This window comes from Aethalodelphis obliquidens, unplaced genomic scaffold (assembly GCF_003676395.1).
Source record: "Aethalodelphis obliquidens isolate GAN/ISIS:26980383/991018 unplaced genomic scaffold, ASM367639v1 scaffold2, whole genome shotgun sequence".
Lineage (NCBI taxonomy): Eukaryota > Metazoa > Chordata > Mammalia > Artiodactyla > Delphinidae > Aethalodelphis > Aethalodelphis obliquidens.
This window is the reverse complement of record NW_020837946.1, coordinates 59,394,726-59,422,193: the sequence shown is the minus strand read 5'-3', so window position 1 is coordinate 59,422,193 and position 27,468 is coordinate 59,394,726. Positions and strand designations below refer to the sequence as shown.

General features: G+C 39.8%; 1 protein-coding gene across 1 annotated transcript in view; it reads left to right on the top strand.

Annotated features, from left to right (window-relative positions):
* Positions 1–27,468, top strand: part of RAPGEF4 (Rap guanine nucleotide exchange factor 4) — a 234,699-nt gene that overhangs the window by 118,995 nt on the left and 88,236 nt on the right. The window lies entirely within an intron of this gene.

Sequence of the window (27,468 nt, the reverse complement as noted above, 5' to 3'; positions counted from 1 at the left end):
AAGTATTATTGAGGCTTATGAAAAATAAAGGATTAGGAGAGCTAGGGTAGAAACTGTGTTTACGGGCAGAGATTTCTCTTTATACGCCTGTGGAAGCTGTATTATGGAAATATACCAGAGGAGTAAACAGACAAGGAGGCTGGAACCAGACCACTTGAGTTCAGATGCTGGCTGTGCCACATCCTAGTTATGTGGCCTTGAGCAATTTACTTAACCTCTCTAAGACTCAGGTTCATCATCTAAAAAATGGGTTGATAACAATAGCACCTACCTCCTAAGTTTGTTGTGAGGTTTAAATTAGAACATGCGTATAAAGTCTTCACAGCACGGCACGTGGCACACAGTGTGCGTTCAACAAATGTTTTATTCTTTTGATCATAAACAAGTTAATTTGCCTCATTTATATCTCTAATATATTTTTTAATTCTGTTAGCCCAAACTCATAACCACCATCTTCTTTCTCTCTTTCTAACATCAAGATTTAAGGACCACATTCATATTTTGTGCTAAAGAAGATAGTATTTTTGCTACTTTCCTTTTTCCAACTGGTCCCTCCTTTTTTTTAGCCTTCGTTATTTCGACAGTTCAATTTAAGTACGCTATGCCAGCTGCTGTGGTTGGCACTGGGACACCAGGGGGAATAAAACAAACATGGCCCTCCCTGTTAGACCTTATAGCCTGGTAAAAATGTCAGATAGTAAACAAGTAATTACAACTGTACCATGTGCTACTAAAGGAAGTGCAGGATGCCCTAAAGCGGCACTTGCGCATAGACATATGAGTCACATATGTAATTCTAAAATTTTCTACATTTTAAAAAGTAAAAAGAAAAAGGTAAGATTAATTTTAATAATTTATTTAGCCCAATAAATCTAAAATATTCCCATTTCAACATATTACCAATATAATACATTATTACCAATATATTTTACTTTTTTTATTCTTGTACTGCAGACTCCAGCATGTATTTCCCACATATCAATTCAGACTAGCCACATTTCAAGTGCTCCATGGTCACATCTGGCTAGTGGCTACCATATTGGACATTGCAGCTCTAGCAGCAGATGCTAGAGCCTGGTACATTTTGCTGAGACTTGAAGGATGAGGACATCAGGAGAAGGGAGAGGAATACACGTTATAAGCAGAGGGAACAGATTGGGCAAAATCTGTAAAACAAAAGAGTTTGGCATATTTGAGGGACTGGAAAACATTCTGAGCAAAAAGAAGGAGAATGGAAAATGAGGCTGGAGAGGTAGGCAGGGGTGAAATTATGAAGAGCCTTTTGAATAGTGTTAAGAAGTTTGGATTTGTTCCAAGAAGAATGGGAAACTACTGAAGGGTTTTAAATAGAAAAACGGCATGATCAGATTGGCTCTTTTTAAAAATGAGCCTTACTCCAGAGGAAAGAAGGACAAGGACATTATCCATAGAAGGCAGAATAGCGTGGGGGTTAACTAGAGGATTCAGGTACCAAAGCTGCCACCTGCCAGCCATGTGACCCAAGATAGGAGACTTAACCTTCTGTAGTCTCAGTTTCCTCATCTGTGAAATGGGAATAATACAAGTACCTCATCAAAGGGTTGTTTTGAGTGTTCAGTGAGATAAACCATGTGAACCAGTTAGCATATAGCACTTAATAAATATTTGTTCTTATCCTCTCCTGAGACGAGAATCGTCCCTTATAGGATGAATTTGCAAACCTTCCTTCTTCCTCTTCTTTTCTGGAATCCTATTCTGAAGCACCTTAAACATATGAGATGAGGAAAGAAGGGAACAACTTCCCCTACCCGACAACCCAAATCAGACAGGAAAACCACTTTCACTATCTTGTCCTTCACTCCAGTTTGTGTGTGCTTTTATATTCTGAGAACAGTTTTTATAAGAACTATGTAGTCTTAGAGTTTTCTCTGCTCTATATCTTCATAAAGAATCCCACATGTTCCTTCTTTAAAGGTACGGTAAGATCACTGAGGTGTAAACTCCTAATGATAGAATAAGTCAGAAAAAGCAATGATGTTACCAACTGATAACAGACCATTTATTTATGGTGTTTTCAGGTGTAGTGAATCATCCAGGGCATTTTACTTGCAAAGTTTTGAAATAAGATATTTTAATACAAAGATTAAATCGCATGGAGAAGTGTTTCCCTCGCTTCTAGCCAAAACATGAACATCTGAAGCTGTCTCCTTCACCTTCCTCCCCATTCGTGGTACTACACCCTCATCTGCATTCTGGAGAGAACCCCACTGTGTAAAAAGAATGAAATTTTTGGTTCTCAAAATTTTTCAGGTTTTAAGCAGTAAGACACTAACATATTAAAAGTTTACTCTTTATTTGGCAAGGAGGTTTACTTTACAATGCAGCCTGTCGTTGTTTTAATTTTTAAGCTGCACAAAACAGAGATTTGTCATGTTTCCAGTGCCAGATAGAGGTAGAGACAAGAAAATAGGTAAGCAGTGGAGTGTTATTATCTTGGGTGGGTGCCCAGAGAGGGGTGTAGCACCACTACCTCAGATAGTGACTACCTTCCTACACTTAGGCTGTTTCTGTTTTCATGGCTGCAGACCCAACCCTTCCAGAATCTGGAGTCTCATGTAATTGAAACAGATGGGAGCAAGATACTTGGTACTTTCTCTGAAAACAGCCTGATCTTATAAACACCAAATCTTATAATGATTAACCCCAGTCTGGCTGAACGCTTTAATCAAGGGGCTGTTGGAGCTTTCCTTTCTTGAAGAGATACTGTGAAAATCTGTCCTGAGGGTGAGCTAGCATCGTCATCTTATTTCTCCCCCAAAACTATGTCCACAGTTTTAAGTTTCTAGTCAATAAAAGAACACAGTAACATTTGATTCCTTCTCATTGTACTTGCAGATGTTTCAGGTATTTCTAAAGCCTTTCAAATGACTTTGAATAAAAAACCACGACCCAGAGGTAGAAATGCCACGTTTCTAAAGTATGCTTAAGGCTCCATCAGCTTATTATACCTTATAATACCTTATTATACCTTATAATAGTAAGGCCTTAAAATTTGGGTTTTTTTCCTTCTTAGGCACACTCTAGGAAATTAGAAAAATACAGAAAGGGGAAGAAAGAAAAACATAAGTGTAATCAAATTTTAAAAGTTTAATATATCACACTACTTATTTCTTTGGCCTTTCAGGATATGCACTTTCACATCTAATTGAAAACATCATCTGCATCAGAGCAACTTGGTTTAAAAAAAAAAGATGGCTGGGTTTGGGGAACCTGGTTTACGAGCCAGATGTGAAATGAGTTTGATGTCTAATGTAGTATGCTACTTTTCTGCCTTGTTTTCATATTTTATATGATGTGCCTTTTAGGCCTTTGATCATTTTTGTTTTGATGAGCTTTGTAAAGGCTTAATTCTTGAGAACATTAATAGGTTTTTGCTATTATAGGAATTTTGCATATCATAGACCCACTATATTGCTGTTCTCAGGTTCCTGAGTCCCTAAAGAGTATCAAAATCATTTGAATGCTCTTGTCCTGCATTGGTACTAAGATTGTATTTATTGTAGCTTTAGCCTACTAGGTTGTTTGAGGCAGAAAAAAAGTATCTTTTGAATTTCCAGACAAATACACCTACATGCAGAAGACCTACAAAAGTCAACTGAGTGCATGATTTCCATTTCAAAGTGAAGGATAAAGAACTCTTTTTCTCATGGTAATTATCTTACATTTCCCAACTGGGAGTTACTATGTTATTAAAATTATGGCTTAGGGCATTTTGCAAAGCATGCATCTCAAACTTCGGAAAATGTATTTGTTTTCCTGTTGGAAATTTTTGTCTTAATTGATTAATTTGTTCCACATTAATATTTGTTATTCTTAGAACAAAAGCCAATGGCTATATTCAAGAGGCCAATGATAGACCATTTTTCTAAGAGTTTATCCAGAAGTTTATCCAGAAATGTCCTATCCAGAATTACCTTCAGACCTACAAAAACAAACCCAAAACAATTAAGAAAATGGTCATAGGAACATACATATTGATAATTACCTTAAATGTGAATGGATTAAATGCTCCAACCAAAAGACACAGGCTTGCTAAATGGATACAAAAACAAGACCCATATATATGTTGTCTACGAGAGACCCACTTCAGACCTAGGGACACATACTGAAAGTGAGGGGATGGAAAAAGATATTCCATGCAAATGGAAATCAAAAGAAAGCTGGAGTAGCAATACTCATATCAGATAAAATAGACTTTAAAATAAAGAATGTTACAAGAGACAAGGAAGGACACTACATAACGATCAAGGGATCAATCCAAGAAGGAGATATAACAATTGTAAATATATATGCACCCAACATAGGAGCACCTCAATACATAAGGCAGCTGCTAACAGCTATAAAAGAGGAAATCGACAGTAACACAGTAATAGTGGGGGACTTTAACACCTCACTTACATGAATGGACAGATCATCCAAAATGAAAATAAATAAGGAAACACAAGCTTTAAATGACACAGTAGACCAGATAGATTTAATTGATATTTATAGGACATTCCATCCAAAAACAGCAGATTACACTTTCTTCTCAAGTGCGCATGGAACATTCTCCAGGATAGATCACATCTTGGGTCACAAATCAAGCCTCAGTAAATTTAAGAAAATTGAAATCATATCAAGCATCTTTTCTGACCACAATGCTATGAGATTAGAAATGAATTACAGGGGAAAAAACGTAAAAAACACAAACACCTGGAGGCTAAACAATACTAAATAACCAAGAGATCACTGAAGAAATCAAAGAGGAAATCAAAAACCACCTAGAGACAAATGACAATGAATACACGGCGATCCAAAACCTATGGGATGCAGCAAAAGCAGTTCTAAGAGGGAAGTTTATATACAAGCCTACCTCAAGAAACAAGAAAAATCTCAAACAATCTAACCTTACACCTGAAGGAACTAGAGAAAGAAGAACAAACAAAACCCAAAGTTAGCAGAAGGAAAGAAATCATAAAGATCAGAGCAGAAATAAATGAAAAAGAAATGAAGGAAACGATAGCAAAGATCAGTAAAACTAAAAGCTGGTTTTTGAGAAGATAAACAAAATTGATAAACCATTAGCCAGACTCATCAAGAAAAGGAGGGAGAGGAATCAAATCAATAAAATTAGGAATGAAAAAGGAGAAGTTACAGCAGACACCACAGAAATACAAAGCATCCTAAGAGACTACTGCAAGCAACTCTATGCCAATAAAATGGACAACCTGGAGGAAATGGACAAATTCTTAGAAAGGTATAACCTCCCAAGACTGAACCAGGAAGAAATAGAAAATATGAACAGACCAATCACAAGTAATGAAATTGAAACTGTGATTAAAAATCTTCCAACAAACAGGGCTTCCCTGGTGGCACAGTGGTTGAGAGTCCGCCTGCCGATGCAGAGGACATGGGTTCATGCCCCGGTCCGGGAGGATCCCACATGCCGCGGACCGGCTGGGCCCGTGAGCCATGGCCACTGCCCCTGCACGTCTGGAGCCTGTGCTCCGAAGTGGGAGAGGACACAACAGTGAGAGGTACGCGTAACGCAAAAAAAAAAAAAAAAAAAAAATCTTCCAACAAACAGAAGTCCAGGACCAGATGGCTTCACTGGTGAATTCTATCAAACATTTAGAGAAGAGCTAACACCCATCCTTCTCAAACTCTTCCAAAAAATTGCAGAGGAAGGAACACTCCTAAACTCATTCTATGAGGTCACTATCACCCTGATACCAAAACCAGACAAAGATACTACAAAAAAAGAAAATTGAAGACCAATATCACTGATGAATATAGATGCAAAAATCCTCAACGGAATACTAGCAAACAGAATCCAATAGCACATTAAAAGGATCATACACCATGATCAAGTGGGATTTATCCCAGGGCTGCAAGGATTCTTCAATATACGCAAATCAATCAATGTGATACACCATATTAACAAATTGAAGAATAAAAACCATATGATCATCTCAATAAAGCTTTTGACAAAATTCGACACCCATTTATGATAAAAACTCTCCAGAAAGTGGGTGTAGAGGGAACCTACCTCAACATAATAAAGGCAATATACAACAAACCCACAGCAGACATCATCCTCAACAGTGAAAAACTGAAAGCATTTCCTCTAAGATCAGGAACAGGACAAGGATGTCCACTCTCACCACTATTATTCAACATAGTTTTGGAAGTCCTAGCCACGGCAATCAGAGAAGAAAAAAAAAAAGGAATACAAATTGGAAAAGAAGAAGTAAAACTGTCACTGTTTGCAGATGACATGATACTATACATAGAGAATCCTAAAGATGCCACCAGAAAACTACTAGAACTAATCAATGAATTCGGTAAAGTTGTAGGATACAAAATTAATGCACAGAAATCTCTTGCATTCCTATACACTAATGATGAAAAATCTGAAAGAGAAATTACGGAAACACTCCCTTTTACCATTACAACAAAAAAGAATAAAATATCTAGGAATAAACCTACCTAGGGAGACAAAAGACCTGGATGCAGAAAACTATAAGACACTGATGAAAGAAATTAAAGAGGATACAAACAGATGGAGAGATATACCATGTTCTTGGATTGGAAGAATCAATATTGTGAAAATGATTATACTACCCAAAGCAATCTACAGATTCAGTGCAATCCCTATTAAATTACCAGTGGCATTTTTTACGGAACTCGAACAAAAAATCTTAAAATTTCTGTGGAGACACAAAAGACCCCGAATAGCCAAAGCAGTCCTGAGGGAAAAAAACGGAGCTGGAGAAATCAGACTCCATGTCTTCAGACTATACTACAAAGTTATAGTAATCATGACAATATGGTACTGGCACAAAAACAGAAACATAGATCAATGGAACAAGATAGAAAGCCCAGAGGTAAACCCACGCACCTATGGTCAACTAATCTATGACAAAGGAGGCAAGGATATACAATGGAGAAAAGACAGTCTCTTCAATAAGTGGTGCTGGGAAAACTGGACAGCTACATGTAAAAGAATGAAATTAGAACACTCCCTAACACCATACACAAAAATAAACTCAAAATGGATTAGAGACCTAATTGTAAGACTGGACAGTATAAAACTCTTAGAGGAAAACATAGGAAGAACACTCTTTGACATAAATCACAGCAAGATCTTTTTTGATCCACCTCTTAGAGTAATGGAAATAAAAATAAACAAATGGGACCTAATGAAACTTAAAAGTTTTTGCACAGCAAAGGAAACCATAAACGATGAAAAGACAACCCTCAGAATGGGAGAAAATGTTTGCAAACAAATCAATGGACAAAGGATTAATCTCCAAAATATATAAACAGCTCATGCAGCTCAATATTAAAAAAAAAAAACCAATCCAAAAATGGGCAGAAGACCTAAATAGACATTGCTCCAAAGAAGACATACAGATGGCCAAGAAGCACATGAAAAGCTGCTCAACGCCACTGATTATTAGAGAAATGCAAATCAAAACTACAATGAGGTACCACCTCACACCAGTTAGAATGGGCATCATCAGAAAATCCACAAACAACAAATGCTGGAGAGGGTGGGGAGAAAAGGGAACCCTCTTGCACTGTTGGTGGGAATGTAAATGGATACAGCCACTGTGGAGAACAGTATGGAGGTTCCTTAAAAAACTAAAAATAAGGGCTTCCCTGGTGGCGCAGTGGTTGAGAGTCTGCCTGCCGATGCAGGGGACGTGAGTTCATGCCCCAGTCCGGGAGGATCCCACATGACGCGGAGCGGCTGGGCCCGTGAGCCATGGCCGCTCAGTCTGTGCGTCCGGAGCCTGTGCGTCCGGAGCCTGTGCTCTGCGATGGGAGAGGCCACAGCAGTGAGAGGCCCACGTACCAGGGGAAAAAGTAATAATAATAAAAATAAAATTACCATAGAATCCAGCAATCCCACTCCTGGGCATATACCCAGAGAAAACCATAATTCAAAAAGACACACGCACCCCAGTGTTCATTGCAGCATTTTTACAATAGCCAGGTCATGGAAGCAACCTAAATGCCCATCGACAGACGAATGGTTAAAGAAGATGTGGCACATGTATACAATGGAATATTATTCAGCCATAAAAAGGAATGAAATTGGGTCATTTGCTGAGACATGGATGGATCTAGAGACTGTCTTACAGAGTGAAGGAAGTCAGAAAGAGAAAAACAAATATTATATATTAACGCATATATGTGGAACCTAGAAAAATGGTACAGATGAACCAGTTTGCAGGGCAGAAATTGAGACACAGATGTAGAGGACAAACGTATGGACACCAAAGGGGGAAAGTGGCGGGGGGGGGGGGGGGTGGTGTGATGAATTGGACGATTGGGATTGACATGTATACACTGATGTGTATAAAATTGATGACTAATAAGAACCTGCTGTATAAAAAAAACTTAAATTAAAAAATTTTAAAAAAAAGTTACCTTCAGTGCAAGCTTAATAATTTGTCAACCTGTGGCAAGAACCATGATCTAGGTATTCTACCTCTGGGAATCGGTTCTAAGAAAATAACTCCAAATATGAGTGAGTGAGGGGAACTTTCTTCCAAAATCCTAGGGCACTCAGAATACCTTGAACTCCTTTGTCTGTGGTTTTGGCTCCAGCCTAGAATGCCATTCTGCTTGCTCTCTACCCATCAAACCCTCCTAAAGACTTTATTCAAATCCCACCTCCTCTGGAGAGGCTTCCCCGAGTCACCTTGAGCAACTTTTGCCCTCTGTCTCTATAAAATACCTGTGTATATGGGGTTCAGCTAAATATGATTTTCATCCATTTGTGCCCATTGACAGTGGATGCACCAGGCATCTGTCTGACTTTGTGAAACCTACCTGCTCATTTATCAGTGCTGACACTGACAAATGGGTAATGAGGACCTGAAAAAGTATATGCATCTCTTGACTGTTTGTTACCTTAACTTTAAAAAGTCCTTTGTACAAATGGGACCTAGTTAAACTTAAAAGCTTTGCACAGCAAAGGAAATCACTGACAAAATGAAAAGACAACCTACCGAATGGGAGAAAATATTTACAAATGATATGACCGATAAGAGGTTAATATCCAATATATATAAGCAGCTCTTACAACTCAAAAACAAACAACCCGACTGAAAAATGAGCAGAAGACCTGAATAGGCATTTTTCCAAAGAAGACGTGCAGATGGCCAACAGGCACATGAAGAGATGCTCAGCATCACTGATCATCAGGAAAATGCACATCAAAACCACAATGAGATATCACCTCACACCTGTCAAAAGCTATCAGAAAGAACACAAATGACAACTGTTGGCAAGGATGTGGAGAAAAGGGAGCACTGTTGGCGGAAATGTAAATTGGTGCAACAACTGTGGAAAACACTATGGGGGTTTCTCAAAAACCTAAAAGAACTACCATATGAGCCAGCAATTCCACTCCTGGGTATATATCCAAAAAACCAAAAACACTAATTTGAAAAGATACATGCACCCCTACGTTCAGGACGGGAATAAAGACACAGACCTACTAGAGAATGGACTTGAGGACATGGGGAAGGGGAGAGGTAAGCTGGGATGGAGTTAAGAGTGGCATGGACATATATACACTACCAAATATAAAACCTACAGCTAGTGGGAAGCAGCCGCATAGCACAGGGAGATCAGCTCGGTGCTTTGTGACCACCTGGAGGGGTGGGATAGGGAGGGTGGGAGGGAGGGAAATGCAAGAGGGAAGAGATATGGGAACATATGTGTATGTATAACTGATTCTTATAAAGCAGAAACTAACACACCATTGTAACCAATTATACTCCAATAAAGATGTTAAAAAAAAATAAGCTTCAAGGATATATTGTACAACACAGGGAATATTTTTAACTATAAATGGAGTATAACCTTTAAAAATTGTGAATCACTATATTGTACAGCTGTAACTTATATAATATTGTACATCAACTATACTTCAATTAAAAAAAGTAACCAGAAAAAAATCCATTGTAGAGTTTCCACAACATGTAACATTAAATGTGTGTCTGTTATTTTGAATTTTATGCATTACCTAAAAGAATTTGTGAAAATTTCTGAGACTTTTGACAGAATCAACTTATACCTTCAGAACCCTATATTTGGTTATAGATAACCACTTGTCATTCTCTTAACCGTCAGCTTTTTGGGCTTCTTAAGTGTTATATCTGAGAAGAAGGAGATCATATTGTGTTTACAATGGAATATATGAATAAATAAAGCACACTGATATTTTATTAATACTTACAGTGATCTTCTAGAAGGTGTGCTTCGCCAGGTATAGCTAGTATTTAAAACAAATAGCTGTAAAACATTAATTATAGTCTGACTTACTATAATACTTTTTGTTTTGATTTTTCATGTATTTACCTACCTTTGAGGGCGTTAATGGTGTCTTAATTAGTAGATACTTGACATTTACAATCAGTATCCCAAACTTTTCCAGAATCACTAAATGAATGAATATGTCTAAAGATGCTAGGTGGTTGAGGCTCACTCTCTAGCCAAGTGTCCTACTCCTGAAGGCCACCCTCTGTGGAGGTTGATGGTGGTAACGTTTTTGCCAGGTGCTTTCTATGCATACAAACATACATGCATTCTCTTTTTTCCTTTAATTTCTTACTCTGAAACAGGTGTTTTCTTCTAACCTTTTATTGAAGGTTAGCATATACATGTCAAAAAATGCACGTCATTTAGTTCAATACATTTTCAGAAACACACCCAGGTAAACGCCCCTCAAGTCAAGAAACAGAACCTCACCACCATCCCAGAAGGAAGCTCGTGTTTGCTTCTAGCCACTCCTTTAACTAAAGATAATCTGTTTTTATACTTTAGATAGATGAAATCACCTGGTAATACCTTCTGTATCTAGCTTCCTTCATTTAATATTATGTTTGTGAGTTTTATCCACATCATTGTGTGCAGTTGTAAATTGTTTTTTCTCGTTGCATTATGGGAATATACCACAGAATATTGTCTGTTCTGTGGTTGGTGAGCTATTGTGAATGGCTATGCTCTGAACATTTAGTGTATGACTCTTGGTGAATGTATGCACACATTTCTTTTGGGCCTTTGTCTAGCAATGGATTTCGGGGGTGTTAGGAACACATTCATACATTTAGGATCTGTGTGTGGACTTCTGGAAGTCTGTTAACCCCTGAAATTATATGCAGAGTTTTGGATGTATGTATGTGCATTTGAAGGTTCCATCATTTGTATGAAATTTTCTAAAAGTGCCTAAAAAACATTCAGAAGTACTTAACAAAACAGGGAAAACTCAAAACTGATCTTGTGTCTATCAAGAGAAAAATAAGAGGAAGTCAAGATGACAGAGAAGGATGGTTTCATGTCTGTAGGGCAATCTGCTTTCAAGAACTTCCTTGATCTAAAGGAACTACAAAGGTGTCAACTTTAATGTTTCTCCCTTCCACTCTTAAAATACATATTACAGATATGAACTGAAAAGAAATGTTATTCCTAGGAAGGCAGAAACAAAAGCAAAATAGTCCACAAATTGTCTGACAACATCCGATAAACTTAGCCTTTCTGTATCTAACCATGACGACCAAAACTGAAATTTCAGAAACGAAAAGAGGAAGATTCTTTCCATTCTTTTCATACGATGGCCAAGTAAAAACTCCTCAGAGATTTCTCCACATATTAAATAAATATTTAATGCAAAAATCTCTACGAACAAAGCACTATGGGGATTCTGAGATCACAAGAACACAATTTTTGATTTTAAGGAGCTTGTCTTGTACTCAGAGAAACAGATATGTAAATAACTGTGGCACAGTGAAATATTTGCAGTAATGGAAATTCAGGAGATGCAGAGGGGCCCGAAGGTCAACTCAGGACACAATTGATGTCTGTAGGGAACATGGTCCATAGATCTCTCAAAATCAAGAAATTCAGGAATACCCTTACATGATCACTAATCTCCCTAAATGGTTCTTTAAATTGTTTCATCTAAGGCATTGATTATGAATCTTCAAAGCACCAAGGATGAGAAAAATCACCTGTAGTGGACTGATTTAAGTAATTTCTGTAACTTCTCAGATTGTATCAGAGGGTAATTGGGCCAGTCTCATTTTTAAACATTTTGTAGCCCAAGCCTAGCACTGTCACCCATACACCCGTACTTAACATCATTTGCCAGAATAATCCCGTTTGAATTCTAAGGAATCAGCTTAGCACAGTGCAGAGGACATTCTCAAATGTCCGTGGAATAAGTTGATATTTACACGTTTTTATTCAAACTAGAATTATGTAACATGATAGTTCATTATATTATAGGTTACTGTGTTATTGTGTCTTATTATGTTACACAATTTTGAGGATTAATCGCTACGAAATGCCTTTGTAAGAGTTATTTTTGAAAATACTTCCAAATTTTGAGAGATGGGAACTTTGCCTTTCTTTCAGGATATGTAAGATAGCTGTAATCTTGATTATATGATATAAACATGCATGTTTATATTTATAAATCTGTTCTCTACACTTAGATTTTAACAACCCAGGTTGGGAGCCATTTCTTCCAGGTTTTTCTTGGTAGGGCAGGAATGCGAACTTTGGGGTTTTTCAAAGTCCAATCCCACAATTAAAGCTCAAGGATGTGACCCAAACTGCCACTCTTTGCAGAGTCCATTTCTTTTGGTGAGGGTAGCAGGGGAGAGGCTGGGTTTTGGGGTGAGCAGTGGCAGAGTTTCTGGGATCCATCGCATGTACTTTGTGATCATCAGTGATGCGCCGTGGCAGAGGCTGTGAGGCTTGGCCAAGGGAACCTGCAGTGTGGTTTGAGCCTTGTCCATGGCTGAGTCATCCCTCGCCCTGTCTCTATGGCTCTTCCAGAGAGTTTTTTATTATCTGTGAAGAAATTCCTATTCTGCCTCCACTAGCTAGAATAAGGATGCAGATCGAGATACCCAGCAAATTCTGAAAATACTTTATGCTATAGGTATTTAGATTCTCATTGTAAACACTCCTTCACCTTCAAATACTAATTTCATAAATATTGAATGTGATTATTTTTCACCTTATTCCCTGAAGAGGGTAACGTAAGGATTATGTTGTGTTATACCTATGCGTGGGAACCTTATTACATATTTATATAATGAATTTGGTTGAGATGAGTTATATATAATTCAGAAATTTTGAAGTATGTTATTTGTGAATATTAAGTATCTTATTCAAATACTCCTAGAGGCCAAAGTCATTTTCTTTAATAAATCATAAACATTTAATTTTCCTGGGAGGGACTTGATTGAGTATTCAGAAAATAAAAATATAAGTAGCTGGGAAATGATTCCTTTAACCAGAAAACGTATGGGTTTATTTGTGTAATATAAATCTTGTTAGGGTGATGACCTTATGATTGTATCAACTGGACTCAATTTTTAGGAAACACTCACATTTTATGAAGTTATGGACCCAAAGGGTGCTACTGGTAGTCATCTAATTTCTTGATGCTCAAAGTGTGGTTCACAGACCAGCAGCATCAACATTACTAGGCAGGAATGGAGAATCTCAAGTCACACCCCAGACCAATGGAATAAAGATCTGCATTTTAATGAAATCCTCATGTCATTCATACAGTTATTAAAATTTGAGAAGTACTCATTCCTCAGTTTATCAAACACATTTTTTTAAAAAGGCGGGAAGAGAGGCATTATTAATACTTAATAGTCCTCTCGGTTACAAGCCATTGAACCCATTTCTTCATGGCAGTGGAAACCACCAGTCGTCTCCTTTTCAACATCCCTTCGTATAAGTTACCCCTCACCAACTCTTCACAGAGAGTTTTCCCTTCACTCACCCACTGATGAAGTCTGCTCTAACGAATGAACCCATGAAGAAATTCCTCCATTCATTCAATAAATACTTGAGTAGCTGCTGCATGTCAAGAGCTGAGGGGTAGAAAAGAGAGCAAAACCGAGCTCTTGCCTTCAGAGAGCTAACATTTCAGTGGAGAAAACAGGTAAGAAACAAATATATAAAATGTCAAGTATGATAAGCGCTAGAGGAAGAGGGATAAAGAATGCCAGATTTGGGTCAGGGATACAGTATACTCTCGGGCAGAGCAGGACTCCCTAAGAAGGTGTGTTGGAGTACAGACCTGGAGGAGGTGAGAGTGTGAGCCCCAGTGTGAGCCATGGGGGCGCTGGCAAGAGCGTGCAGGAGAAGAGTGGGGAGCCGACTGAGCAGGGCAAGAGAGAGTGGCGTAAGATCGGAGAGGTGATCGAGGAGCCAGATAGATAGACTGTATATTGCATGGAGTTTGGCTTTCACTCTGAGTGGGAGGAGAAGCTGTTGGAGGGGTTTAGGCAGAGTAATGTCTGACCCACATCAGATGTAGGGTCATGTTGATTATGGAGTTGAGAATGGTAGGGATGGAAGCCTGTAGACTTCTCAGGACACTATCATGATCCTCGACAGGAGATGACCATGGCTGGGACAAGGCACATATGGCTGTTGAGCACTTGAAGCACAGCTAATGAGACTGAGGAGCAAAATTTTTTACATTTTAATTAATTTAAATGTAAATGGCTACATGTGGCTACTGGCTAACCTATTGGACTGCACAGTTATAGAAATCATAGATAATATCACCGTGTCTTTTCTTTCCTCTGCAAAATTAGTGCAGTGTTGGGCAGATAGGCAGTGCTTAATAGGTGGATTAATGATGAGATTATTTCTCTGGCCCCTTTTAGTCCTAAAATATCTATGATTCTATGCACCCAAGGTAGCTCTGAGTCCTTTTTGATGTGACCCTTGTAGTTTTTGACAGCTTCCTTCCTGGCTTTCATAACAAGATATTCCAGGGTCATCTTATACATTTCTTGTCCCTGGAATCAGCCATTTCTCCCAAGAAGACTTGATTTCAAAACTCAAGATGTTCATTGCTACTGGTTTGGTCATTATTTCAAAGCTTTACATATATGTCTTTCTTCTTCCACATTGGGAATCCTGGGTTTCCAAGGACACAGAGATGATAGAAATAGGATATCCCATAATTTCTCATTTGCTTTATCCTTCAGTATGCATACAGTAGCCTCAGGTTAACAATACTACATATCTATCAATAAATGATTGTTAAGCAAAGTATAGCATATCCACATAATAGCATACCATGCAGCTACCCAAAAGTGCATGTAGGAACAACAAAAAGGATGAAGTAGTAAAAAAAAAAAAAAAAAAAAAAAAAAAAAAAAGATGAAGTAGCTTTTTAGGTTCTGATATGAAAAGATCTCTAAGAGACATTAAGTGAGAAAAGCAAGGTCAGGCCAGTGTACATACCATTTGTGTGGGAGAGGAGTAGGGGACAGAATATGTATTTATATTAGCTTGTAATGCCAATATACAAGAATATGTATTTATACTGGCTTGTATATGCCGATTAATTTAGCATCTTCAGTACAAGAGCTTTTCCTGAAACACGTTATGCAAACCATTTATCTACCTTTGGAATCAACCCAGCAGGAGCCCTATTCCCTGGCTTCCAGGGAAGTAGAGCTTCAACCATAGCTTTTCTATATTCATTCTATTTTAAAGAATTACGTTATAAATAAATGTTAACTTCCAGAATCCACCATGCCCAGATTTAAATTTGAGATTATAAAAGGAAATGTGGTGGTCTTTTGTTAGCTCGTATGTTAATAAGCACCAATTCACAAAAGTTTCAAGAATTGAACCATGCCTCTGAATCTTATATTCACTTTGTTTCCCAAAAGTGCTCAACACACTATTCCCAAATTTGGAATAGGAAGAGAGGCAGTGCTTAATTCTGGCCTTTTTTTTTATTATTGAAGTAGAGTTGATTTACAATGCTGTGCCAATCTCTGCTGTACAGCAAAGTGACTCTGTTTTATACACATACACATTCTTTTTTTAATATTCTTTTCCATTATGGTTTATCCCAGGAGATTGGATATACTTCCCTGTGCTATACAGTAGGACCTTGTTTATCCGTTCTAAATGAAGTAATTTGCATCAACCAACCCCAAATTCCCAGTCCATCCGTCTCCCCCTCCCCCTTGGCAACCACAAGTCTGTGCTCTATGTCTGTGAATCTGTTTCTGTTTTGTAGATAGGTTCATTTGTGCCATATTTTAGATTCCACATATAAATTATAAGGTATTTGTCTTTCTCTTTCTGACTTAGTATGATAATCTCTAGTTGAATACATGTTGCTGCAAATGACATTATTTTGTTCTTTTTATGGCTGAGTAGTATTCCATTGTGTGTATATGTGTGTGTGTGTGTATATATATGTATATATATACATATATATATGTATATATATACATATATATATACACACACACACATATATATATACCCCACATCTTCTTTATCCATTCATCTGCCCGTGGGCATTTAGGTTGTTTCCATGTTTTGGCTATTGTGAATAGTGCTTCTGTGAACATAGGGGTGCATGTGTATCTTTTTGAATTATAGTTTTGTCAGGTATATGCCCAGGAGTGGGATTGCTGGATCATATGGTAATTCTATTTTTAGTTTTCTGAGGAACCTTCATACTGTTTTCCATAGTGGCTGCACCAACTTACATTCCCACCAACAGTGTAGGTGGGCTCCCTTTTCTCCACACCCTCTCCAGCATCTGTTATTTGTAGACTTTTTGACAATGACAGTTCTGACCTGTGTGTGGTAGTATCTCATTGTAGTTTTGATTTGTGAATTAATAATTTGAGAATTATTATTTCTCTAATTATTAGGGATGTTGAGCATCTTTTCATGCGCCCACTGGCCATCTGAATGCCTTCTTTGGAGAAATGTCTATTAAGGTCTTCTTCACATTTTTCTATTGGGTTGTTTGGTTTTTGTTGTTGTTGTTGTGTTGTATGAGCTGTTTGTATAATTCTGGACTTTGTTGACAGAATTTCTTGTAGTGGAAGAAAAGGCGAGTGATGAGACGAAGGCTTAGATTTGTAAACAGAGGAGGGAAAGGAGCTTTAATAATTTATCACAGAGTTGATATTTCCATGAAAATTATCGTCGTGAGGGTAGATATGCCACAGTGGACAGTGATCTTTGTGGAATATTATGGTTTACTTGTTTTGCATCTCTTAGCTCCTATTACTGAAATGAAAATTTAATAATAATATGTTGGTATTACCGTTAAAAGAAAATCTGGACCTGATCAGGCCAGTCCATAAGGAAACCGTGAACCACTCTGTGTAAGACCTCAAAGAGAATATTCCAGCTGTTAAGAATGGGTGCCTCGCCAGAAAGTTAGCGTTTTGCTTTTTGCCAGCAAATACCTGGCTTAGGCGTATCTAATAGACATGTAGACACACCTCTTAGAAAGTGAACACTCAGAATATCCTGTATATTACAAGAAAGATTAGTATCGAACTGAGGCTCTCTCCCACCACTAGAAGAAATCAGAAACAATCTCTATTGATGAGGGCTTGAACCATTCTAAAAACATGCCATCTTGCAGCATTGTGTTAGGAGATGCTGGGAGGAACTTGAACCATTTGCTAGTACCTGCTAGAGAACAGTACTCCCAGACCAGTCAGCAGAAGCATCTGGGCAGCACTTTTCTTGTAGGGACTTCTTTGTTCCAGTTTTATGGACTCACCAAGCAGCCTTTAGTACACTTAAGTTTGTTCTGCTCTAGAAGCCTGGCTAGATAGTCAGACTCCCCCGAGACTAAACTATGGACTTTGGTTCCCACAATTTAAAAAAAATGAACATAAAAAAAAAAAAACATGAACATATATATTTATTTGGGTGGATTAAGGAGTCTCAACTCAGTGAAATATACACATGAAATAATCTCTCCCTGGTAACCACTCTTAACTGTGTTGAGTTGAATACTTTCTTTCCCACTGGTACTTGGCAACCATAACAACACTCAGTCTTAGTCCATAAATTTTTTGTCACTTTGGGCTCTAAAAAATATTATTTCAGTTACTAAGGATAGTCATGTCCATTTTTTAAGGAAGACTTTATTTTTTAGAGCAGTTCAAGGTTCACAGCAAAATTGAGGGGAAGGCACAGAGATTTCCATATACACTCTGCCCATACACATGCATATCCTCCCCCGTTTTCAACATTTCCCACCAGAGGATACATTTGTTACAACTGACAAACCTACATTGACACATCATAATCACCCAAAGTCCATAGCTCACATTATGGTTCGCTCTTGGTGTTATACATGCCATGGGTTTGGATGAATATATAATGACATATATTCATCATTATGGTATCATACAGAGTATTTTCACTGCTCTAAAAATCCTCTGTGCTCTGCCTGTTCATCCCTGCCCCCCAACCCCTGCCGACTACTGATCTTTTTATTGTTTCCACAGTTTTGCCTTTTCAAAAATGTCATATAGTTGGAATCATACAGTATGTAGCCTTTTCAGATTGACCTCTTTCACTTAGTAACATGCATTTAAAGTTCCTCCATGTCTTTTCATGGCTTGATAACCCACTTCCTTTTGTGCTGAATAAAGACGTACCACAGTTTATTGATCCATTCACCTATTGAAGGACATCTTGGTTGCTTCCAAGTTTTGACAGTTATGCTATAAATATCCGTGTGCAGGGTCTTGTGTACCCATAAGCTTTCAGCTGATCTGGGTGAATACCAAAGAGTACGATAGCTAAATCAGATGTGATAAGAGCATGTTTAGTTTCGTAAGGAACTGCCAAACTGTCTTCCTAAGAGGCTGCACCATTTTGATTTCCCACCAGCAGTGAATGAGAGTTCCTGTTGCTCCAGGTACCTGTCAGCATTTGGGGTTGTCAGTATTCGGGATTTTGGCCATTCATATCTGTGGGTAGTGGTGTCTCGTTGTTTTCATTTACATTTCCCCGGTAACATATGATGTGGGGGGTATGGAACATCTTTTCATATGCTTATTTGCCCTCTCTGTATCCTCTTTCGTGAGGTGTGTGTTAAGGTCTGTGGCCCACTTTTTTAAACAGGGTTTTTGTTTTCTTGTTCAGTTTTGAGAGTTCTTCATATAATTTGGATGACAGTCTTTTATTAGCTGTGTCTTTTGCAAATTGTTTCTCCCAGTCCGTGGCTTGTTTTCTCACTCTCTTGACATTGTCTTTCACAGTGCAGAAGATTTTTATTTTAATGAAATTTCCGTTTATCAGTTATTTATTTCATGGATTGTGTGCCTTTGGTGTTGTATCTAAAGTCATCACCAAGCTTCCAGGTTAGTGAACACACAGAGATTCCAGGACAGTGGTACACCTGCAGAGGGTATAGAAGCTCTTCACCACTTCCCACATAGCTTGCCCTATGCATCTCTTCCACCTGCCTGTTCCTGAGTTATGTCCTTGCATAATAAAGTGGTAACCTAGAGTCCGCAGGGCACGGTGGGAAGATATGAGCTCTGAGACCAGGCAGTCTTGGGCTTCAATCCTATCTCCCCTCTTCACAGCACTGAGGCTTTGGACGTTCACTTACTCTGAGTCTCACTTTCCTACATTGTAGGATCCTTGGATGATCTGTCTGGTATATAGAAAATAATCAGTAGATCAAACACTCTAGATTGGCTGACCCAACCTCAAAAAAAAAAAAAAAAAGGTCATTGCCATACCCAAGGTCATGTAGGTATTCTCCTATGTTATCTTCTAGGAGTTTTATAGCTTTGCATTTTATGTTTAAGCCTGTGATCCATTTTGAGTGAATTTTTGTGAAGAATATAATGTCTGTGTCTAGATTCATTTTTTTGCATGTGGACATCAGTTGTCCCAGTACCATTGTTGAAAAGACTGTCTTTGCTCCATTGTTTTTCTTTGCTCCTTTGTCAAAGATCAGTTGACTATATTTATGTGGGTGTATTTCTGGGCTCTCTGTTCTGTTCTGTTGATCTATTTGTCTCTTCAGTCAATACTACGCTGTCTTGGTTACAGAAGCTTTATATTGATAGTAAGTCATAAAGTGGAGTAGCATCAGCTCTCCAGCTTTATTCTTCTCCTTCAAAATTGTGTTGGTTCTTCTGGGTCTTCTGCCTCTCTATATAAACTTTAGAATAAGTTTGTTATTATCCACAAAATAACTGGCTAGATCCATTTTTTAAACGTCTAGCTTTTGGTGGAGTTGAATCTCTGAAGAGACTGAGGCTGGTGGTTCCAGCACTTGTTAGAGGGCTGTGTTGTGCCTCCTCCCATTCCCATTCCCTCTCTGCTCTTCCTTCTCTCTTGCTGGTCTATGGAGGAAGGAGAAGAAAGGAAGACATTTCTTTCTTAGTTTCTCTGCTTTTGTTACACAATATATTTTTGCATATTGTCTACATTTTTCTTAGTATTATTAATGGAATGCTACTCTATAGTTAATGTGTTAATCACAGTTAATTTGAATTTCTTGTTTGATAATTCCAAAATTTGTTATGTCTAAGTCTGGCTCTGATGCTTACTTTGTCTCTTCAGACTCTGTTTTCCTTGCCTTCTAGCATGCCTTGTGATTTTTGGTTGAAAAGCAGACATGATGTATTGGGTAATAGGAACTGAGATAAATAAGCCTTTAGTGTGAGGTTTTATGTTAATCTGGCTAGGAGTTGGGCTGTGTTTAATATTTGCTGTAGCTATAGATTCCAGAGGTTTCAAATTCCTCCAATGTCCTTGCTTTCATCTCCTCTGCTGTGTTTGGGCTTCCCTGAGAACTCCTCCTTTGATAGAGTCTGAATCTACAGCTCATTCAGCTGTAATCCACTATGTTTATATTGGCATTTGTGGGGGGCATAGGGCAGAAGGGAAGTGAATATAGTCTTGTGATTAGATCTCAGTCATTTAGTGGGCCCGTGTCCCTGCCATGGGACTTCCACCGCTGTTTCTTAGCTGCTTTTTCCTTCTTTAGGTGAGACAGGAAGGCCGGAGGAGACTAGAGTCGGAGAAATGCGCTTCCCCCACGTGGGATAAGACTCTCGTAAAGCCTTTTCCCTGGAGAGTAGGCCTTTGCTACGGAGAATGCTCTGGGTCTATATCATAATGCTCATTCTTCCCCTCCCCCTGCCAAAGCCACAAGGAGATCATTTGTGGCTCTTCACCAGGAGAATTTGGAGGAATTCCAAGGGGTAAAGCCCACAAAAGTGTGGGTGCCCACCTAAGACTATCTCCCCCAGGAGTTTCTCACTCCCGGGTTACTCCACATTCAGCCTCCAGCACATCATCGAAATGACCATTGTTGAGTCCTATTAAAAATATTAAGAGTTTGTTTGAGCAAAAGTCGATTCGAACCTGGCAGCACGACACCGGAAGTGCTTAGGAGCACTCCACCCATGGGAGCTCAGGGAGGTAATTTTATAGAGAAAAGGTGAAGGCAAAATTAGGAAACTGTTGACTGGCAGTAGCGTAAAGCCTAGCCGGCTGTGACTGGTTGTCCTTGGGTTTCAGTGTCGGAACCTTGAGGCAGTTGCAGGCTTAGATTTGGGTTTGCTTACACAGACCACCGGGCATTAGAGCCACCTCAGTCTCACGGCCTCCTGGTTTAATTAATTAAGCACCGTTTAAGCGTTCCTACCCGTTTGTGGCTTCCAGTCCAGGTTAGGCAAATGTCAGCTGTGACTGGATTCCCCCGTTTCGCCAGATGTCGGGGTGGCAGTTTTCTGGACATACTCAGTTCTTTGACGAACCTGAGAGAAGTCATTCTTTTCACTCTGTTCAGCTTTTTCTCGTAACAGCAGGAATGACCACTTTTACAGGTTGAAGCTGAAACTGGAAATCTACACGTCAATTTTAAACTAGGAAAAACTTTAAAAAGCCTACCGATGGAAGCCAAAGAGGTCTATAGATGAATTTTCCCATGAGTTAACAAACGGGAAAACTTACATAGTTATTTCAGAGTGGTGAAATCTGTATGAGTCTGATTTAGGTCTATCTTTTAATTTCATTTGGTCAACCAAAGAATGATGATATTGATGATAATTATTACAAGAATGAGACACACACTTCTAAGACCTTAGTTGTATTATTCCAAAATGCCAAAACAAGGGAATGTAAGTGTATCGTTTTCACTAAAAACATTAAATATTCTTCCCACTTCCTAAAGATTTTCTCACCTGAACTGAGAAAAGGGGGATTTGAAATCCAGAATATTGTTGCACTTATTCATTGACTCAGATTCTCACTAATTGTTTAATCCATGGAAGTTCTACTTTCCCCAAAAGATCAAGAGCTCATTCAGACCAGGTTCTTTATCAGAGTCTGTACTTTAGCCTAGCACATTGCTCTGCACATAATACACCTTCATTATATACTTGAATTGGATGCGGGCTTAGATGACGTTTTATTACGCTGGGTTGCCAGAGTTCTGCCATGAGTTTTGTGTCCCAATCTACCTTGTTATTCTTGTCTCTTGGCTTAAAATGCTGTGCCTTGCAAAAGGCTTCTATGAGCAAATACTTCAGTAAAAAGAATTACCCCCTTTCAAAAGGGCCTGAATATGGTTTTCCACGAGGCCTATTACAGCGCCTTATACCTCATAATGATCTACTGGGGAGTTATTGTGCGTGTTGTAATAGAGACTAAACTCATTTTTCATCACCTGATTAGTATTTCTGAATTGGCTCTGGTGCCAAAAGGAATATTTTCCCTTACTGTTTCTCCTTTTCAGTAGTAATATAAGCATGATAAAAAGCAGTAGAATGCATCCCGTCTCCAGAAGCAAACAAGAACCAATTACGGTCACTCCTGAGGGAAGTCTTCAGGGGAGAAAGCCAAGAAAAGCAGAGAAAGCTGAATACCTCTGCCTTTATCTGTCCTCTCTGCCTAGCTTTTTAGGATCACATCTTCACAGCCCAATTCGGATTCTTTCATGCCCAGGTAGGGAGGAAGAATTTTTGTCCTCAGCGCATGGTTGATGTGTTGAAAGGTATGACATGTAATCAGAGAGGGGGTCTGTTTCTTCTAGGGCTCATTTGTGATATGCGTTTTCTGGCTATAGATCAAGACATAGGGCAGCCCTAGGAACCAAGCACAGGAAGCATTAATGAAGGCCCACTCTATGCTACGCACTGTCCACCTTCCTTACCTGTAGCCCACCAGGAAGTGTGGCTGGGGAGATACGGAATAGGAGAGGCTGAGAGGGCTGGGGTTGAACATGGAGCAGCCCTGTGCCCACTCTGTGGTCACAGCAACCACCCTCTGTGGAGGGTCCTGGGCTGTTTGTCCTCTGAGCAGTATTTTGCCCTCCCTGTGCTCTGCTGTGCATCACAAGGAAGCCGACCTCCGCAGGGCCTTGGTTTTGCCTTTAGGGTTGGTTTTCTTGCTTTGACCCATCTTCTCACCAATATCAGTCACCAAGCTCCTTCTTTCCCTCTTCTGTTTAATCATTTATAAAATGCAGTTCTTTCCCTTATTCTCTGGTTTATGGTTGGAGAGGGATGGGATGTGGAAGGGTCTCCAGCTCCCCTCAGTGGTGGGAGGGTGGCAGCATCTCCAGCAGCGGCTGGACCTCTAGGACCAGGAGGCCCTCCGGGGTTCCAGCTCCCACCAGGACACCTGGCTCCGGCTCTGGCAATGCCTCCTCCTTCCTCTGTCCCCCCACCTGAGGGCTTCCTGCTTGGCTAGAATCCAGGTTACCTCCTCATCACCTCTTTGGCTTCTCAGCTCTTGCACCACCTGTAAAGCTAGTTTCCAGCATTAAATTCCCTCCATGGGAAATACTGAGTGCTTTCCATTTTCCCGCTCGGACTTCAACTTCTACCTACCTTTCTGGTGTATTTGTCCCAGCCCTGGAAGGGCAGTCCCTCAATGCCAAATGTTTTATTGTCACAAAGTTCCTTTTTTTTTTTTTTTTTTTTTTTTTTTGGGTTTGCGGGCCTCTCACTGTTGTGGCCTCTCCCGTTGCGGAGCACAGGCTCCGGACGCGCAGGCTCAGCGGCCATGGCTCACGGGCCCAGCCGCCCCGCGGCATGTGGGATCTTCCCGGACCGGGGCACGAACCCGCGTCCCCTGCATTGGCAGGCGGACTCCCAACCACTGCGCCACCAGGGAAGCCCCAGAAAGTTGCTTTTTAAAAAGTTAATTCAGACCAAGCATGATGCATGGTGCTAACGTGTCATCTCCGTAGGATGTCATGAACATTTATTGCTGGAAACTCATAAGATCAACTCTGGTACCTGGTAACTGAGAAGGGCTTAGATGCATTTTTCTCAATGAACTTTAATTAAATGGATTGTTAACTCTTCCACAGTGTGAGCCATGATATCTGTAGGAGAAAAGAGCAGGTGCGATGGGTCACTGTTCCTGCAGCGTAGACACTGGAATAAGACTGACCTGGATTCACTTCCCAGCTCTTCCAGCCATTAGCTGTGTGAGCTCAAGTCCCTGTGTGTTGCTGGCCTTAGTTTTCTCAATAAAATATGAGAGTAATAATAAAATAAGGTAACACATGTAAAAGGCCTGACACAGGAAGTCCTTGGTCTTGCTTTTAGGGCTGATTTTCTTGTTTGGATTCTCACTAATCACCCCATCCTGCTTCTTTCCCTCTCCTATTGAGGGAATGAAATTTATAAAATGAAATTCCTCTCCTCATTTCACTAAAGCTCAGCTAAAGTGAAATTCTCAAAGATAAAAACTTTACTTGAAAGCCAAGGGAAACCAAAAAGGAAATAAATAAGCAGATACAAAAGCAATAAAGTCATACTCCCTATGGAAGGGACCCCTGAACAGGCATTGGCAGTGACTTTGTGTCCCAGGGACCCGGACTACCTGTCACAGCCCTCTGCCTCACAGCGCATGGCTGCTAGGCACCAACGTAGCTCTTACATCATAGAAGCTTGCCTAACTGAATACGGGATGGAGTCCCTTTCAAAGACAAGTGTTTATTCCCCTCCCCCCCAAGTAAAATTTTCCCTGCTTTCACCCTGTGTGTGTTCCTTGGAGGTTTTATTTAAATAAAGGGACTGTCCCCGTCTCAAAGCATCTATTCATTATATTGCCTCCAAACCTAAAATCTCTGAGCCAAGGAAGGTTCTGAGAATGCTGCCTTTCAACAGATTAAACAGCCTCTTGGTCCTGGGATTATCTCGCTAAAAGGCAACCTGTGTACGTTTTGCTCCTTTAGAAGTTGCAAATCAAAGGAACTGGTTGAAGTCTGATGCTTCCCCTGCTTTGGTAATAGTTTCCTTTCAGGGCTCCAAGGAAGCAAAAAGGGAACTGTCCAACCAAATTGACTACCTAGGGACCACTTGTTAGCATCTTGCTTAAATAGAGTCATTTTTGTAGAAACAAATAAACAGATGCAATCTTCAAATAACGTTTCATCGCGCCTACTACCAAAGAATAAACATTCATCAGTTATCCTCAAGCACGGGCATCTTCTTGACCTCTGGCTCAGCCAGCCTCTCAAAGACTACTGCAAAGGAAAACAGATGTGTTTTTTTCCATAGGAAAGAAAAGGTTACCTCAGAAGCTTATCCTACATTCATCTACTCTAGACCACATATACCTACACTTCCTTCTTCTAAGACAGGAAGAAGAAATGGGTTTCTGCTGTTATTTTCAAGAATAGCCAGAGGCTTCTACAATTTGGATGCATAACCAGGCACAGTCCTAGACTTATAAACCAACCTGCGTAACGTAAAGAGACAAGGTGCGTGAGTACTGGGAACTCACAACCTGGAAATAATCAACTGTTTTGACTGCACACATTTCCAGCGCCCTGGTGCATGCTGGCCTCCCCCCTTTTGAACATGATTCCAGGTGATTTGGCATCACGGAATTCTCTCTGTCTTTTTTGAGGAGGTGGTACAGGGAGTCTGTGAGCTCATGGTCCCTTTCCCATGAAAGGTCTGCCATAAGAGAGCGTGGGCTACTTCAGGACAAAGTCGGTCTCTGTTTAAAGCTGCTATTGAATTTGACCAGATTGACATTCCTTGGTCTATGCTAGTTGTAAACAGAATGCTGCTCAAATATTATAATATTGGTTGACATTTGTGCTCTAGTGATGTCGAGAGGAAGAAAAGGTCTAGATGCCAGCAAGGTGATGACAATGTTTCAGTTCAGTGCGATTTCATTCTAAATTAATCTGTGTCTCATCTATGCTGTTCTTAAAACTTAGGATTCTTTTCCCTTTTTTCCTTAATTCTATTATAATATTAAAAGCAGCAACCTATCTGAAACTTATTGTTAATAAAAAGGAAGGCATAGGGCTTCCCTGGTGGCACAGTGGTTGAGAGTCCGCCTGCCGATGCAGGGGATACGGGTTCGTGCCCCGGTCCGGGAAGATCCCACATGCTGCGGAGCGGCTGGGCCCGTGAGCCATGGCCGCTGAGCCTGCGGGTCCGGAGCCTGTGCTCCACGGCGGGAGAGGCCACAGCAGTGAGAGGCCCACATACTGCAAAAAAAAAAAAAGAAGACATATGTTTATACATGTATATTCATATTTAGGTACCTAAAGTATTTAATATTGACTTTTCATTTTCCCTATTGATTATATATTAAGACAAAGGAAAAACCTACCAATTTATTTTCAATGCAATGGCTTCTATTTGCAAAAAGTATGGGTTTTTAGTATAAAGTATAGTAATCTCTGTTAGTTTTCTGTGACTGCTGTAACCAATTGTGTAAGCCACAAGCTTAAAGAAACACAAATGAATAACCTTACAGTGCTGTAGTTTAGAAGTCTGAAGTTGGTCTCACTGGGCTATAATCAAGGTATCAGCAGGCCCATTCCTTCTGAAGGCTCCAGGGGGAATCATGTATTGTTCCGCCTTCTCCATCTTCCAGAGGCTGCCCTCACTCCTTGGCTCTTGGCTTCCTCCATCATCAAAGCCAGCAAAATCGGGCTGAGTCCTACTCCCACTGTTAGCTCTCTGGTTCTAACTCTTCTGCCTCCCTCTTCCGTCTTTTAAGGACCCTACAATTACAGTTACATTGGAGCCACCTAGAAACATCAGAATAATCTGCTTATTTTGATCCTTAACTAAATCACATCTGCAGAGTCCCTTTTACCATGTAATCTAACATATTCATAGGTTCTGGGGATAAGGACATGGACGTCTTTGGGGGCCATTATTCTGCCCACCGCAATCTAACAGGTAAATGTACTACTTACCTTCTGGAAGTGGCATAAACAGCGTTGTGTTGATGGTTCTATCACCATCTTTGACAGAATGTATCTTTGCCATTACCAGATATTTCAGAAAAATAGAGTGAAGGGGTTTCAGTAGGACTAGGGGACTCAACTGTGTAGCTGTGTAGCAAGTCATTTCCCTGGGATTCCAATTCAGCACCTTCATCTGAAGAATGTGGAGAGCGCTAGGGGCTTTATCTAGATCCTAGAGCTGTTCTGATAGTCGCAGAATCCTGAAAACTTTGTATACCACTTTGCAGATGAAAGAGGTGGTACACTAGCTGCCCCGGTGCGTTCCAGGAACCACAAAGAAGCATCATTTAAAAATTAAAACTTTGGGCTTCCCTGGTGGCGCAGTGGTTGAGAGTCCGCCT